Raw genomic sequence first — 18914 nt, 5'->3', positions numbered from 1 at the left:
ATATTGGTGAATTATACTGATAACCTAAAGAGCCTTAGATATCAAAATGATATTGCAATTGATAAAATGAAAGAAATCAGTTAGTTGAAATGTATTGATTAACGAAATGGTTACATTTTTCATCCAATCATGCCAGATTAACATTTTATTATTAATTTGTATAAGGAAAAGGTCAAAATCTTAAATTACAGGGTATGGTTTCTTAACAAACAGTTTGGCTAAAAAATAGCAATGCTTAATTGTATCAGAGAAAAAAACCATGTTTTTTTTTAACATAGATGCCGTTAGGTAAATGGTTGAAGCAAATATTGCTCTAATTTTTGGCATATATTCAAGTTATCAGTGTTATCTTCTGATATGGAGGACTATATTTGTTTGAGAGTGAAAGCAGAGTGATATTCAATAAAATCAGGAAAGTGAACGTCCACGTTATTTTTAGGATGTTTAAGTTTATGAAATATGTGCCTTCCTTCTGTTCTGTAAGCATTTTGACAACAAACTAGCTATTGATTTGAAAAATATTGGTATAATTTAACAGAAAGTATAGATAGATAAAAAATATAGCTGCTGAGATCCATCATCATCTTAATCATGTTAAGTCATCTCCACCAAAATAAGTCTAATTGTTTCCTTTATAGACATATTACATACACTTTTAATTTTAAAAATAAATTCAAAGTCTTTAAACCTTTCTTTCAAGCAATATTTATTAGGTGACATCACTTCAGATTTATCAGTATTAATTTAAAACCATTGAAAAACAATATAATCCCTCAAATAATGACTGGAGGGATGAGCGAGCTGTGGTTAAAGTTATGTAATAGCAGATTGTAAGTGGTTAGACTTTTTGCAAGCATTCCTCCTATCATCCTTTGTGAGTTTAAGAAAAATCTGGTGCACTTGCCAAAATTAGATTTTTCCTTCTCTAAACCTATAACCTGTCATATTGTTAGATTCGTAAATTTTCTCACTAAAAGAGAGCGCTACATACCTTAAGATTTTGGGCCTAATACCATGCCACTGTATGCCTTCATCATGAACTCCCAACTATTTGATCAAAGGTCTTCTTGTTATTGATTATCCATAATATGCCTGTGTGCTTCAATACACCATCAATTATATTAAGCAAAGATTTTGAATTGTCATTAATGTATTTGCTAATTTTGCAAACATTTTACAATCAATGTTAATGAGTGAGATTGGCCTGTAATTCTTACAAAATGATAAGATGTAATCTTTTTTGGTATTAGCACAGTATTGCTTCTAAAATGGAACCATGTGCTCCATGATCTAAACTTAAATGTTGGAAAAATGAAATAGTTTCTGGACCAGAATCCTAGAAAATGGTATGCAAAACTATACAAAAAAGCCATCCAGACCTTGTGCTTTGTATTTATGTAGCTTAGCCATAGCTGCGTACATTTAACATCTTTTCTAAAGAAGCAAGATCAATCATATTTTGTGCATTTTTAGTTATGGATATGAAACAATCATTCTAAGATGCAAATGGCAGAACAGCTTTAGGGGAGTATAGATTAATATAATAATCAAAAAAACATTTTAGGACTTCAGGTTTTTCATACTGTTTTTATCATAAGCATCAGTAATATCTCTGATATTTGATTTCAGTTTATTAATTTTTAGATAAGTTGTCAGCGGTTTCCAAGCTTTATTTTGCCAGCCCTGATATATGGCATGAATTTCAATAATGTTCCACATTCCTCCTGAACAGCGTTTATTAATCTTGAAGAATTTAGTAGGAAAATGTTCAATTCCTCGCTGCTATGGACTTACCATGTAAAACAACATTTTTGAAATCCCATCTGTTTGAATATGCCCTTCTGGGCTAAATATCTTTACACACAAATGCAGTGGCATGACCAAAAAGTAAAAAGGAGCCAATCGTGGCATTTATTAGGGATCAGATAAGAATTTTACTATGAAAAATGCACTCTATTCTGGACTTAGAGTGGTGAACGGGAGAATAAAAAGCATATTCTATGAGATCTGGATTAAAACGTCTCCATGTTTCGATTAATCCCTTAGCAGAAAATGATATTTTAAATGCCTTCTGTATTATATTAGAGATATAGTTTGTTGTTGACCTTCTATCAAAAATTGTTTGCATTAATAGATTGCAGTCTCCTCCAACTATAACATCATAAACTTTTCATTGAGGAAATACATTATTTTAATGTGTATAAAGTGAATGAGTTGTAAATCGACTCCATTGGGATCATATACATTTAGAATAGTACTGGGGCCTCAAACCTTTTCGGTAATTGGAGCTACTTAGGCTCAATGAAAATCATCCCAAGCTACTAATAGTTTTAGTGTTGTAACAGTGACTGCATCAGACACGATTACATTTGTGGCTATCCGTTGCAACATTACCAGCAGTGATCAGCTCAAACCTTCGAGCAGGGTTGCTACATTTTACGTCAAAAAGGCTATGTTAATTTGGAATGCCTCTACCTGGGTAATACATAAAGGCTACAGCTACAACACCTCTAGCAGGCACCCAGGTAACAATATGAGTAATGAGCCTACTCCATGCTGCAAGATTTATCACTCGAATGCTTTAAATATATTTTGGTGATTCAACTTCTATCCCCAAACATTAGCATATGAGTTCTCAAAATACACACATTTGTATCTCGTATGCACACTTTTCAATTTTGGTAAACATATATTAATTAAAACAAGCAAAAACATGTAATTGCTCACAGGAGAGCTATGTACAGGTAGCTGGAGTGCTACTAGCAACTCATGAGCTGTTCGCTGGAGAAGCCTGGAGTAGAAAATAAAAAGCCACTAATCTTTAGAACTAAGCATCTCAGTCCTCCCTTATCATCCACCTCTCCAGACATAATATCCACAACCAAGGCTTTATGAAATAAAATATTTACCTCATTATTGATTTTTGTTGCTTGAGAACAATAAATGTGTACTACCTAGTTTTTTTCCGAAGAGTTAATAGCATTTAATGTACATGAGTTTCTTGAAACAACGCAATCTGACATTTCATTTTTGGCAAATGAGTAAGAACTTTTAGTTTCTTTTTTCCATAGTTGCTTATTCATTTTTATAAGACATCATTACACAATGCTTCAGGACCATTTGTTAACAACTATAAGCAGTCCCTATGTCAAACCGCCTCAGCACCCACAACAGGTAGGGGCAGCTGAGGGTTTCAAAGACCTTTTCAATATCCAGCGTGGCCACCCTCTGGTTTTCTTGGTGTTGTCTGGTCCAGTCCATGATCCCAAACAAGAAGCAAAGGTTTAGCAAGGTATTCCAGCCCAGTATAAAACATTCTGATCAGTGTGGGTCAGCGTCTGGTGTCAAAGTCTTGATTTTGGTGAACGAGCTCCTCGGCATCAGTACAATGCTCAGATATGATCAACCCCTCAATTCCCTCAATTCGGCATACCTCAAAGGCACAGAAGGCTGGAGTGATTGAGTGAGGCAAAGGGTATTGGGAAAAGGAACTGCAAGGAAGGCAACCTGCAAGAAAAATAAAGAAAGTTATTGTCTCAAATCCCACCTTTTTGTAAGATAATTTAGGGGCATATTAGCAACAAATAGCGATAATTATCGCTAAATGAGCTTAGCGATTTTTTTTATCACCGCGCATCGTCGGATTTTATCGCAGAGATAACGTGCTATTAGTAACGTTTATCTCAAATGCGTTAAAATATCCGGCGATAGCGGCTCAATGCGTGAATATCGCTAGAAATCCAGCGATATTCAGGCATCATCGCCAATAGGGTCTTAACCTGAATATCCACCTCCCATTGGACATACAGGTTAAGAAGTGGTCTGAGCAGGCGTTAGGTTTTGGTGATATTCGCGCTTAGCGCACATTTTTTTATTGCTTCGCCTGCGTTGATAATAGGCGATAGCGATGTTAGCGACTGATTTTTAAGTTGCTAACAGGTTGTGTACGCCCACTTTGCATGTCATTAGCGATAAATATCGCTGACATGCAAAGCGTGTCCCAAACCGGTCGCTATCACCTACAAGCTGTCGCTTACTGCTGTTAGTGACAGCTTGCTAATAGGGTGATAAAATTATCGCCGCTTTCGCAGGAAAAAGTCCCGCGAAAGCGACGATAATCCCCTTGATAATATGCCTCGGTGTATTTTGTAGGGCCTATGGCATCTCTTCTGCACAGGGTATAGTCTCAGACATTCTTCCCTATGGAAAACACGAAGCATTACTGAAATGTAACCAAACAACAGGTCAGCACATCTATTCATACACACTAATTTTTGAGGCACTATTATGATTAACCCTGGGCAAAGTACTATGCTAGGCTCGCGTAGTTTGCATAGTTTGCGCTACTTCGCACTGCCAAATTGCAGGTAGCACAGTGCAAACACGCGTAGCAGTCATTTTTTGCTTGGCTCTTGGTCCTCAACGTCAAGGTGGCGACCGCGTAGCTCGCGTAGTGCTACTACGCAAACTACGCCCTGCGTTAATTATAATGCATGCAATGTATTCTGGAGGAAAGCATACATACCATTAACCATATGATTGTCAGAAATAATCGTGAATGATTAAATGGCTCATAGACAAATAAGGTGCCACCAAAGTACGATATGAAATACATTCTCCAATCCTTGGAGAAATAGATGGTACTGCAGTGGGTGGACCAAGTTATGGAAAACACCAAACTCTGGTCAAAGTCTTTGCACACTAATAGCCATCAAAGTTCTTATTTATATCCTTTGTTGAATATCACAAAGCAATGTCCCTTCCTTTTCATATAGTCATAAAACGAGCAAAGAAAACAAGAAGAAAATGAATTACGTGTGGGGCTTCTGTTATGTTATGTTATGTTAGCTCCATTTCTTAAGCGCACAGCTGCCCCAGCTAAGAGGCGTCCCGGCGCCTTCTCAGCCAAACAATATCATTATAGTCAAAGAAAAGTGTCTAGCGAGAAATGCGCATGCGTGGGCGTCCACGTATGCACAGTTTTCACGAAGAAGTCACAATGGCGGAAGAGGGCAGCCCGGGGCGCCGCTGATAATTTAAGGAGTTTTCATAGGGCCCGATTCACAGAACTAATTTAAGACAAAATCCTAAACTTACTACTTTTGGTATTCACAAAATCCTAAACTTACCACTTTTGGTATTCACAGAAAGCATTTAGTAGTAGTAAAGTTAGGATTTTGTCTTACATCTGTCTAACGTCTGTCTTAAGTCTGTCCTAAGTTTGTCTTAAGTCGGTCTTAAGTCTGTCTTAAGTCTGTCCTAGTTTGTCTTAAGTTTGTCTTAAGTTTATCTTAAGCGTCCCCTAAGACTTTCTTAAGTCAAACTTATGACAAAAATCCTAACTTTACTACTACTAAATGCCTTCTGTGAATACCAAAAGTAGTAGGACAGACTTAAGACAGACTTCAGACAGACTTAAGACAAACTTAAGACAAACTTAGAACAGACTTAAGACAGACTTAAGGCAGTCTTAAGACACACTTAAGACAGACTTAAGACAGACTTAAGATGTAAATGTAAATGTAAATGTGTTGTATTTGTATAGCGCGAACAGTAACCCGGAGGCATCCCGGCGCTTGTACTCCTACCACAAGGGAACCCCTCCTGGCTTTTCCTTGTGAGGTGTCCACTCCTGGGCATCCCATGGTGAAACCAGGCATCCCTTGTGCATCGGGGGCCGTTGTGGAGACTAAGCAAGCTATTGCCCAGAGTTGCAGCGTGGGGCCCATGCTTAGATTCGGCACTGAGGCGAGAATATCCGGTCAGAGGAATTTAAGCCCGACCCCGCCGAGGCGGGAATCGAACCCTGGTCCCTGGCCAGCATTCTGCATCAAGGTCTGCCGCTCTAACCATTGAGCCACACTTCTCCACTCACAGACAGACTTAAGACAGACTTAAGACAAACTTAGGACAGACTTAAGACAAAATCCTAACTTTACTATTACTAAATGCCTTCTGTGAATACCAAAAGTAGTAAGTTTAGGATTTTGTCTGACAGCTCATTGATGTGCACCTGCCAGCGGCTAAGGAGCTGGGATTCTCCCTTATTTCCCAACTACGTATCGGGGGGGCCTTGTTAGTTGACCGCTTATCACTGCACTGTCATGTTCATGCACCAGGCTGCGCTGGTTCTCCGATGGCTCACCGTATGTCCTTCGGCCCATTGGGTAGGCGAACATGCATAAGGACGACCTCTAACCCGCTAGGATGCCCACTGATGCCACTCACCAGTGTGGGGGTGGAATGCCCCCTGTCACAGCTCAGTATTTCCTCAGAATGAAGCTTTGCCCTTCATCATGGACACCCTGGCTTACAGTCAGGGTCACAGTAAGGAGGTAGGGACCCTTGTGCATGCATTGAGGGAAAGGAAACTGCTGTCACACCCAGGTCCAGCGACCCCCGATGATCACTGCTGCTCGATCAGGCCCATGTCACCGGGGCCAAGTGCTGTTGTCTTCTGTGGCCCTGGCCCAACTAGGCCACGCTGGACAAAGAAGCTCCACAGCACTCCCCCCAGAGGCCCAGTAAGGCAGGCAAGGTGGTCATTTCTCCACCGCCACCCCGAGGTAGTTGAGTGTGACCAGGAAGCCACATGCTGGCCAGGCAACAAAGGTTGGAGCTGCAGTCCCAGTGAGCAAACGTTTGATTCTACTGACACAGGGCCCTTTGTGCCCCACCTGACGTCCCAGTCTCCGTGTATCAAGGCAGTCAAGTCTCTGAGAAAGTGGCCAGCTGACTGTCAGCAGTTCCCATGATCTCCCGCTTTTACAAATGACACAATGCTTCAGGTCCATTTGCTAACAACTATAAGCAGTCCCTATGCCGAAGTGCCTCAGCACCCGCAACGGGTAGGGGCAGCTGAGGGTATCAAAGAACTGTTCAATGTCCAGCGTGGCCACCCTATGGTTTTCGTGGTGTTGTCTGGTCCAGTCCATGATCCCAAGTAAGTGGCAAAGGTTTAGAAAGGTATTACAGCCCAGTATAAAACGATTCTGATCAGTGTGGGTCAGCGTCTGGTGTCAAAGTCTTGATTTTGGTGACGAGCTCCTCGGCATCAGTGCAATGCTCAGATTTGGTCCACCCCTCAATACCCTCATTTCTGTACACCTTAAAGGCTCAGAAGGTTGGAGAGATAGAGTGAGGGAAAGGAACTGCAAGGAAGGAGATTTGCAAGAAAAATAACCAGTTATTGTCTCTAATCCTACCTTTTGTAAGATAACTACATGGTGTGTTCGCTCTGGAATGTACCTATCACGCTGTGTATTTTGTAGGGCCTATGGCATCTCTTCTGCACAGTGTATAGTCTCAATCAATCAATCAATCAATCAATCAATCAATCAATCAATCAATCAGGGAATTGCAAGCACGCTACGCACCCATGAGAGTCTCAAGGCGCTGAGGGGTGTGGGGGTCCGCAGACATTCTTCCTTGCGGAAAACACTAAGTATTACTGCAATGTAACCAAACAACAGGTCAGCACATCTATTCACACACACTCATTTTTGGTACACTACTATAATGCATGCATTGTATTCTAGAGGAAAGCATACATACCATTAACCATATGAATGTCAGGAATAATCGTCAATGATTAAAAGGCTCCTAGACAAATAAAGTGCCACCAAAGTAGGATTCAGAATGTATGCTCCAATCCTTGGAGAAATAGATGGTACTGTAGCGGATGGACCAAGTTATGGAACACACCAAACTCTGGTCTAAGTCTTTGCAGACTAATAGCCATCAAAGTGCTTATTTTTTAATACTTTGTTGAATATCACAAAGCAATGTCCCCTTTCTTTTCATATAGTCATAAAATGAGCAAAGAAAACAAGAAGAAAATGTATTACTGATGGGTTTCTCAGCAAAACAATATCATTATAGGAGCCGTGTATGGGGCAGTCAGGCAGCAGTGTCTCCTAGACTTTCGTAGCGAATCTGCACATGCACCCCAACGTTCCTGAGGCTCATGAGGCATTGGATTTGACCCATATCAGTCGACATTCTGCGACTATTGAATCATCTAGTAGGTACATATCACAACCTGCACTAGATTTCACTTTTGTAAATAACTACATGTTTTAACAAGAGATACGTGAGTAAGGTGGGGATTTGTGTACTCTATCCTGAAGAAGGAGCTTAGTCTCCGAAACATGTTGACACACACACATGGGAGGTAGTGCACATAGTCTTGCATAATACACCTCCATTTTTCTGCACGTTTTTAATAGCGCCAGCCCGGGGGCAGATTAAAATTGTTTTTTACCCCACGAGCCAGGCCCTTTTTAAACATCACTCGTCATATAACCTCACCACTCACGCACATAGATACCTTCAAACACACCACACATAGTCTAAACAAGTGCTCCCGCGTAGTCGCCGGTCGAAGCACGCCGCATCCCGTAGAGGGGTGCGAAGACCCCAATGATTAAGCATGACACCAAGGGTCCTTTTGGTGTGTGATGGGTATTTTACAACACAGGGTTATCCCCACCTGAGTAGGGAAACCCTTCCTTAGTGGATTCCTCATGTTTATTTACTACTGACTAGGGAGAACGAATCCATCTATATACTCTCTCTCCCCTCCTTGTTAATTTTGTCAATTTTTGTAAATACAATAACCCTGAAGTATGGGCTGTTCAGGGTCTATCCTAGGGATGACTATATGTATTAAAAGGGGAGTTTTAGGCTTGGCTTAAGGTTATTTTGCCAAGTCAAACTGGCAATTTTAAAACTGCATTTAGGTTGCAATAGCAAACCTGAGAAATGTTTAAAAAGGCTACTTTATTTTATTTTTTCTATTTATTTATTTCATTTATAAAGTTTTATAAAGCGCAAACTTAATCCCGAAGGATATCAGAGCGCTTTACACTTGAGTGAGTGAGGTAACATAACAGTACAAGAGTCAAATTAGGAATATACAAAAGCAATACAATGGTGCACATAGAAGACTCAAGATAGACCTTGGCTAGGAGTATAATGCGCTATGCAATGAAACATAATTACCAAGGGGAGCCAGTCCAATAGTAAAGAGCCAGAATGATGTCCTTTCTTGAAGTGTGATGAATGCGCTAATAGATGATCTTCGCTCCTCTTATGAAGATAAGAACTTGTTCATGAGGAATCGTTTTGCTTCCCATTTGAATGCAGCCTTGGAGGAGATTCTCCTGATTTCCAGTGGGAGTGAATTCCAAATTTTTGGCGCAGAACATGAGAAGGCTTGTTGACAAGTTCTCTTTTTGCAGAAGCTCTTGGGTTCCAGGAGGAGGGAGTTAGCACTCCTCGACGGTCTACCCCCGCTGGATAGTATTAACTTTTGGCCAGGTAATTGGGGGTTTTGAAGTGGATGGCCTTGTGCGCTAGGCATGCGATCTTTAGTTGAATTCTAGCTTCGTAGGGCAGCCAGTATAGAGATTTTAGGACCGGGGAGATGTGTGCATTTCGCTTGGTGCCCGTAATGAGTCTGGCCGCAGCATTCAATGAAGCCTTTAAAGGAGCCAAAGTGTATTTGGGAAGGCCGCATAGTGTAGCACTGCCATAATCAAGCCTTGGTAGAAAAAGCGCTTGGACCACCTGTTTGAAATCGGCTTGAGGTAGGAAAGGTCTAAGATTCCTGAGAGTTCTCAGAAGGTGGTTAATTCCCTTGCTTACATTACTGATCTTGGTCTTCATATTCAAATGTTTGTCTAGTGTGATTCCTAAAGATTTAGCCGAGTCAATAGTGTGTGGGGAGCAGTTGAAGGCAGTGAGTTGGTTCATCCAGAGGACAATATTAGGAGTGTGTTTCGGGGGAGAGATGAGGAGGAATTCTGTTTTGGTGGTGTTTAGCAGGAGGTGGTTTATAGTTAGCCAGTTTTGGGTAGTTAGTAAGGTGGAGTTGAGTGAAGAGATGTTGTCTGGGGAGGAGATTTTCAGGTAGAGTTGGGTGTCGTCAGCATACATATGGAAATTAATGTCCATGGAGTTTAGAACATTGGCTAGTGGTTCCAGAAACAAATTGAATAGAATGGGAGATAAGGAGGATCCTTGGGGAACCCCCATGGTGACAGGGGATGGCTGCGATAAAGAATGGTTCCCCTTAACTCTTTGTGATCTATGATGGAGGAAGGACGAGAACCACTTCAGCACCTGTCCAGAGAGGCCCATCCTTTGCTCCAAAATATCTAGTAGGTTGTCGTGATTGACAGTGTCAAAAGCTGAGGAGAGGTCCAGTAGGATAAGAAGGCACGATTCATTTCTGTCAAGCATTCTTAGGATGTCATCCATTACATGAGTGAGAGCCGATTCAGTGCTATGCCCACTACGAAAGCCCGATTGGTGTTGGTCCAGGAGGTGGAAACTTTCAATGTGAGCACATAATTGAGACTGGACACATTTTTCCAGGAGTTTGGCTAGAGTGGGGATGCTGGAGATGGGGCGGAAGTTGTTAAGATCTGAACTGTCTGCTGTAGTTTATTTTAGAATAGGTGTTACCTGGGCCTCTTTTAAGCAGTCTGGTATCGTACCCTGTGCGAGAGAAGCATTGACGATCTTTGTCCAGAAGGCAGAGATAGAATCTTTAATTGATTTGAAGATGATTGGTGGAATAGGGTCACTGAAGTGGTTAGATGGGTTGACATTCCGAAGGACCACATTGATGTCGTTTTCCGTTAGGATGGTAAAGGTGTCCCAAGAAGCGTTGTGTTTGATACACCTGCTAAGGGTGGTGACCTTGTCTGGTGCGACCTGTGGGGGTACCGGGCCGCATGATGTTATAAGAGATCTCCTGGATTCTAGATCAATGCTAATAAGTCTTATTTTCTCCGTAAAAAAGGCTGCTAAGTCAGAACAAGAGGGGGGACTGACCTCTGAGGCTGAACGGTTGGGGGCTTTGACAGATTGTTGTTTGATCAGTTCTAACAGTTTCTTGAGTCGATTGGCCGCTTGGTTAAGTTGGGATCGGAAATATTCTGCCTTAGTTGTCTTGTTTTGTTTATTATGAGAGCTTCTAGCTGATCTGAGGTTTTTCAGATGGTCCACAGAAGGAAAGGATCTCCAGGAGCGCTCGAATGCCCTTAGATTACGACGTTCCGAATTTAGGTTGCTATCGAACCATGGTTTAGATATTTTTGAGGGTGCATTTTTATGTTGGAGTGGAGCAATGTCGTTCATGATGCTGGAAATAGAAGAGTTATAGAAGTCTGCGAGTGCATGTACTTCAACTAAGTCTCTTTGAGGAGAGAGGGCACGCTTGCACTGGGTTGCTAATTCAACTGCATTTATGTTTCTGAGGTCACGTCTCCAGATCTTTGATTTTGTAGGTTGAGAATTACACAGAGAAAGCTCAAAGTTGATTTGGAAGGTAATAACGTGATGGTCTGACCAATCACAGGATATGATGGAGTCCAGAGTGATTGAGTGTCCTTTGGAGATAATAAGGTCAAGAGTTTCCCCTTTACTGTGGGTGGGCTGGTCACAATGTTGAACCAAATCGTGATCCTTCATGAAGGAATTGAGGCATGCTACCGCTGGATCATTAGGGTTTGACCAATGAAGGTTAAAGTCTCCAAGGTAGATGTGGGGCTGCACTGAATCCGCATTGTCTGCTATGATCTCCATTAATTGTTCAATGAACAGTAGATTGTCTCCCGGAGGGTGATAGTATATATGAAGTTTGCAAACCATCTGTTTGTTACTGGAGATGTTGAGGGAAAGATATTCGCAGGTTGATGGGGAAGAGGATTCTGGGAGGGATTCTGAAGAGGATTCTGAAAGGGAGATTGCAAGTGTATTTCGATGTATACAGGCTAGGATGCCTCCCACCTTCTTAATTCTGTCCAGACGAATTCTGTCATGGGAGGGGGGCACCAAGAGGTCTAAAATCGGAGTGGACGAGGGGGTGAGCCAGGTTTCTGTGAGTATTATAATGAATAAATATTTATGTTGTATGAGGTCAAAGATCTCAGAGGCGTGTTTGTTGGCAGACCTACTGTTGAGTAATATGCATTTGAGTGTAGCCTGAGTATGGGGAGGAGGAGTCTGAATGATGTTAACTCTCCTGAGGTTGTCATAATTTATGACTCAGCGGTTATGGTGAGCTTCTCTGTTCGGGTTAGAGTGAATTCTTTGAATTATTCCCTTTGTATTTGAGTTGGTGTCTGTATTTGAAGAAAAGGTCTTGAGTAGGTTATCAGATTCGTTGGGTGCAGGCCCTGACAATGAGCGTCTGGGGAGAGAGGCTGTGTTAAGAAGAGGGACGACAGAAGGGGAGGAGGAATGGTCATGGGAATCTTTATCTGTGACACTTGCGGTGGTTCTGGGCCAGTTTGGATGAGAGAGGAGGGGACTTAACAAAGGGAGATATTCCAGTGAAAGTGCTTTCAGGACCTGGAATTAATTGGAGAGAAGGTGCAATTGGTGGGAGATATCATCCAAATGTGCCAGCACATCTGGGTGGTGGGAGATGGGCAGAAGTTGAAGGAAGAGATCCGGAGAGGGGGGAGGGAGTATAGGTGTGTTAGAGAGATCAGTGGCGCTGAGGGCGTATTCGAATGGAGACGGTTGGTCATTGCGTGTGAGCGGAGTTGCAGAAAGCCTAGACCGGTATGAAGATTGGGTGTGAGGATCTAGAGAGGGGGAAGGATGTCTATGTGGGATAGGGAGGACATAGTTGTTAGCAGGGGATTCCTGCGTAGTAGGTTGTTCATCGAGTCTTAACAATGTTCTTGAGCGTGATGTCTCGGGGATTGGTAGTGGTGAGAAAGCTAAAGGCCTCGTGTTACGAGGTTCAGGCAGAACCGTGATCGGCAGGGGCAAGGGATGGGAATTGGGTGAGGGGGGAGGTAAATCTGTGGATGGGATGAGGCTAGGGCTATGGAAAGTGCTTGCTGTGGTTAGATCTAGATCTTGTCGGGCAGAAGGTGAATTGTTCGCCATAGACCTTTTAATTCTCAGAAAGAGCTTGTCAAATTGCTCTAGGTTTCGATTGGAAGGTTGAATGACAACAATCCCTTTATTATAGAAATGGTGAGATCTATTTTATAAATAGGAGAGGATGAAGTGGACAGACTAAAACCATGGGGAGTTCTCTTTATTTGTTTGCACTGGAAGAAGGATAGGAGAGATTTCCTCCATTGGGACCTTTTGGTTGTGAAGAAGATTAGGGCCGACATGATATCTCCATTAGAGATGCTGAAATAAGTATCTGAGATAAGTGTTTCTGGGTTTCCTTTGATTAAGATATGTTTGAATATTTTAGATGCGTTTTTAGAGAGGTGTAAAGGATAGGTGATCTTATAGGCACCATGGCCCACTAGAGAGAGTAAGCCTTCGGTCGGACTAGTTGTGTTGGCCTCCATCGCGAACACCAGTCACGGCTAGTTAGGGAGGAACTGATCACACCGCTTTGTCCGGTGAAGGGGGAAAAAAAAACATGGGTGGCGCAATAAGTGCTGCAGGCTGACAAGTAACATTTAATTTAAAGGCCCTGGGTACATGTCGTACCACTTTACTAGGGACTTATAAATAATAAGCAATTGGATGTAAGCTAATTTTAGCATGTTTTAGGGAGTGAGCGCGGGCACTTTAGCAAGTCCACAGAGTCCAACAACCTGTATACAACTTATCTAAAAAGGGAACAAGAAAAAAACTTATGCTTGAACTGCAAGATGTATGAAAATAGACTTTGATCACAGGTAAGTCCATGTTGAGAACAGATCAGTAGCTATATATTTCATTCATATTATTCCTTTTCTTTTAAACAACCTTTCTGACTTAGTCACCTCAACTTCATTCAAGTTCCGAGGCAGTTTGGGCTGGACTTTTGCCAATGGAGTAGGATCAAGACTAATTACATATGGCTGCGTCTGAACTCAGGTGGCATCGTGTTCAAAATAACAATAGAGTGGGATGCGGCCAGAGTAATTACCAGTGGCTGAGATTATTTCAAGCATTCATTCTATCACTTTTTTGTATACTTTAGTACATTGCTCTAAATGGGTGGGGTATGTCCAATGTGGGCCCGTGCACATTGTGTCAGTGGAACCAAGCTATACCTTGCTGATGGGCTCTAACTAGGGTTGAACCAGTCTTGGATTGCTTGTGTTCTGGTTCTGGCCTGGTAGTTCAGGCAGAACTGTTCCCATTGGAGCAGGGTCAAGACTGATTTGTATAAGCCTAGGTCCAAACTGAGGTGGCATGGTGTGCAAAATACTGATGAAGTGGGATACGGTCCTGAGTAATTACCAGTGGCTGAGATAAATTCAAGCATTGAATTCTTCACTTTTGTATGTCTTGAGTGTCGCCCTAAGTGGGAGGGGTATGCCTAGACGTGGTTCCCGTGCACACTGTGTCATTGGAACCAAGCTGTACCTGGCTGATGAGTCATAACTAGGGCTAAACCAGTCCTTTTGCTTGTTTTCTGGTTCAGGGAGGGCCTGGCCTGGCGGTTCGGGCTGGACTGTTCCCATTGGAGCAGGGTCAAGATTGATTTGCATATGGCTGGGTACAAACTGAGGGGGCATGGTGTGTAAAATAGTGATGGAGTGGGATGCAGCCCGAGTGATTACCATTGAATGAGATTAGTTCAAGCATTCCTTCCATCACTTTTTGTCAACTTCATTCAAGGCACATGCAGCTGTTTCTTAAATTCTCGTTAGAAGTTCCCTTTCTCTACTTCGAGAGGTCCTGCGCAGGGCTTCCGAGGGATGGAATGGGGGATAACATGGTAATGTAATGACAGTTTTAAGGAAATATTCCCCATGAAAGAGAGCACTTACATAGATGGTATTCTGTTTTACTTATTCAAACTACCAAATCGCCATAAGTAATGTACTCTTCTATTTCAATTCAAAACTTATGCACAAAATAGTTTCTAACATCAGTTTTTCAAGCTTTTTGGGTTAAAAGGCAGATCGCTTCATAATGATCATAAACATTTTAACCCCTTTCCCTGTGGGGCTAGTTCCCCTGCTGTGCTGGCGGAGGAGGGGCGCACGCAGCGCCGCGGTGCTTATGACGAGCTCGGCTCGCCATGCAGCACGGTGGTGCTGTGCTCATGACGAGTTCCAATGGAATGCCCAGCCCAGCAGGAAAATTATCCCCACGTGGGCGCGGCGCAACGGGCATGACGAGCTCAGCTCGTCATGAGCACAGCGCAACCGTGCCTCATGACGAGCTGATCTCGTCATGAACACGGAACGGGTTAAATCTGTATGATAAACATACATTACATCATTTTATTTATTGGTATTTTTGGTTTACTAAATTATATCAACATTCATGCACTATTCTAATTTCTCAATTCTCTCAAACCTCAGTAATAAAGCTTCACGTTACCATTGTCCTCATAATGTGAAATGATATATTATATTCTATTCTGTTCCCTTCACCAGAATTCCTCCCTGACACAATTTGTGGTATTCTCTCTTCTTTTTCTGCTCTCCATCCTAAGTTTGTCTCGCCCTTTCATATTTCTTAGCGCCTTACATAGAAAGCATGAATTATCAAATATTTTGTAAAGGCCGAATAGGCTCAAGGACCTAGAACAGATATCCACCAACTTTCTCTGAGTAACTGATATGCGTTCCATATAGAAGTCACCTCTTCCACGTTTCATTTACTTGAAAAACCATTTGTGCTGCAGTCTGATTATTCTCAACAAAACATTTCACCAAGATTAACTGCAAATATACTTTATTCCCATGGTTGATTTTTGTACACTCATTATTATTTTTAGTCTCTGAGTTTTTGCCACCATTTATTTTTCCACATGAACTTTATATTGATGTGCAGCATTAATGGAATTATGCGCTTTTCTATGGTATTTTAGAATAGGACCCTTAACAAAATTGTTACAGTTAGTGCTCTCAAAACAAGACAACATCCTCTTGTTTACAGATGTTTATGTCGTCTGCTAAAAACCTTCGTCTTGATCACAACAGATTGTCCTAGCATATCACACTTGATCTTGCCTTTTCCTACTTTCTTTCATTCCTCCTTTCCTCTCTCACTACCTTCCTTCCTTTCCTTTCTTCTTCCCTCCCTCCTTCCCTTTACAAGAAGGCAATATTACAATGAGTGCTGCTGTTCTTCGGTTTTACACTGAACCTGTGCTGTTTGACTGTGCAAATATGTTTACAATGGATCTTGGCATAGGTTTGTAAGCAAGGCTTATTTTCTGGAAGAAACCAGGTGACTTCCAGGTGATATTTCTTTAAGGTCACTATGGAAGGTTCTTAGGGGCAGTGTCAGCAGAATATAAAGGGTTCAGTTCTCTTTACATCTTTGCAAGTGGTAGGTCAGATATTGGGAGGTACAGACTTTCATATTCTTGGTGTGTTCCGGGAGAAGGTTTGACCTAGAGTCCTCTTTTTAGGCCGAGCCTGGGCAGCGTATGCGCTGCTCTGCGAGGCATGCTGTATTCAGTTAGGGATTTGAAGCTCCGCCCACTCTCCACCCATATTTTCCATTGGCTTGTCTCACTGTCCTCTATAAAAGTTGGCTTCTGATTCCTTATTCGGCTTGTTAGTCCCTCCTTAGTACTGCCTTTTCTTCATTTGAATCCTCCCATGAGGACTGGCCCTTTTACTTCTGTTGCTATACAGTATGTTTTATTTCGTCTGTAAGCACTATTTTCTTTAATGTGTTTTTCCCTACTTCAGGCACGACGTGCTGTCCTTACATTCACCGTGCCATGTGTGCTTTCACTTTCTAAGCAGCGGGTACAATGGCAGCCGCTTCTTTGCAACGCCATAGGTCTTGCATTTAGGAGCGTTTGAGGGATGTATGACGTTACAACGCATACTTTTACCACGCCTACCATTACCACGCAATTTTTACAACGTAGAATCCATTACAACGAAGTACCATTACCACGCATGTATTTACAACGCATTTACCTTTACAACGCATACAATTACAACGTAGGTATTGGTAAGTATATAATATTTTTTAAAATTTAATTTAATTAAAATTAATATAATGTAATTTAATTTAATTTAATTAATTTAATTTAATTTAATTTAATTTAATTTAATCAATTTAATTTAATGTAATTTAAATTTAATTATATTCAATTTTTACCCTGTACCCTTTTACCCAAAAACCCAAAACTGACCCTGAACCCTAAAAATACCCCTTTACCCAAAAACCCAAAACTGACCCTGAACCCTAAAAATACCCCTTTACCCAAAAACCCAAAACTGACCCTGAACCCTAAAAATACCCCTTTACCCAAAAACTGAAAACTGACCCTGAACCCTAAAAATACCCCTTTACCCAAAAACTGAAAACTGACCCTGAACCCTAAAAATACCCCTTTACCCAAAAACTGAAAACTGACCCTGAACCCTAAAAATACCCCTTTACCCAAAAACTGAAAACTGACCCTGAACCCTAAAAATACCCCTTTACCCAAAAACTGAAAACTGACCATGAACCCTAAAAATACCCCTTTACCAAAAAACCCAAAACTGACCCTGAACCCTAAAAATACCCCTTTACCCAAAAACCCAAATAATATTTTTAATAAAATAATATACTTACCAATACTTACGTTGTAATGGTATGCGTTGTAAAAGTACCTGCGTTGTAAATACATGCGTGGTAATGGTATGCGTTGTAATGGATCCTGCGTTGTAAAAAATGCGTGGTAATGGTAGGTCGTTGTAAAAGTTGCGTTGTAAAGGTTGTATACCGCGTTTGAGCTGTTGGCATTGTAAATGCCAATAGCTTAAACTCTCTCAAATGCAAGACCTATTGCATTGAAAATATTTTTTGTTGCTGTCAAAGCTCCCATTCTGCACTTTCATGTGCATGAAGCCCGCGCCCCTGTCTTTAGAAGAGCCGTGTCTAAGGAAAGGTGCGCGGCCACTATTAAAGTGAAACCGCGGCATGGGGGATTTTATTTAAAAAAAGCATTTGTTTGGCAAGTGTTCAAGGTTGATGTATTTGCCATTGTTTAGTAAAGTAATGCAATGTCACCTCCACTTGTAAGTAGGTTAACCCCTTGCCTGCTTATGACAAGCCCAGCTTGTCATGAGGCACAGTGGAGCTGTGCTCATGAAGAGCTGGGCTCGTCATAACGGCCGTGCCACTCTCCCCCGTGGCGAATTCCACGCCTGTGCGAACGTTCTACGGGAGTGGGCGGAGTCATGACGAGCCCAGCTTGTCACGAGCACAGCTCCACTGTGCCTCATGACGAGCTGGGCTCGTCATGAGCACCGTGGCGCCTTGTGCGGCCTCCCCCCCCGCACCGCGGGGGAATTACCCCCACGGCGAAGGGGTTAAAGGCTTTCCTTCATTGATTTGTGGATGATTTCTAGAGTGAGCTTGTTTTACTTAATGAAACTTCCTGAATTCCTTAATGAAATGAGTTATTAGTTGAGAGGGGTAGGTACCTACTACAGTTCATAACCACAAATGTTGTCAGGGTGAACCCTTTAAGTCACAAAATTAACGTGAGCTCAACCTCTGGTAGTTATGGCGAGGAGAGAGGCTTAACTTACAGGTAATATGTAAAGTATTTATGAAGTACTAACACAATAATATAGTCAACATGCAAAACAATAAATGCCCCACATCAAACTAGAAAAATAGAGTGGAGTACACATAATGACATCAAAATGACAATCTTCCTCCTTTTACATGTGTCTCATATGTTATATGAAAACCCCCAGCAGACATGTCAAGCAGGTTTTGACACTCCAGAATGATCCGGCCCTGAAATGTAAAGAAGAGGTCCACTGTGATGGATGCTGGTCTGGATGGAGTGACGGGGTGGATAAAAGAAAGGGGGCAGGCCTGGGTGCTAGTTACATCAGCTAGTGCCACTGTAGGCCACTTTGAGGTGTACCAAGGGGCTGGCTTAGCCACAGGTCATGTTCTCAAGAGGAGAACAGCACCCCCGAAACCCAATGTTCATTGTCCCTGTTCTGGGA

Source organism: Lissotriton helveticus, chromosome 9 (genome assembly GCF_964261635.1).
Source record: "Lissotriton helveticus chromosome 9, aLisHel1.1, whole genome shotgun sequence".
Classification (NCBI taxonomy): Eukaryota; Metazoa; Chordata; class Amphibia; order Caudata; family Salamandridae; genus Lissotriton; species Lissotriton helveticus.
The sequence above is the reverse complement of the archived record's forward strand: the minus strand, read 5'-3'. Positions refer to the sequence as shown.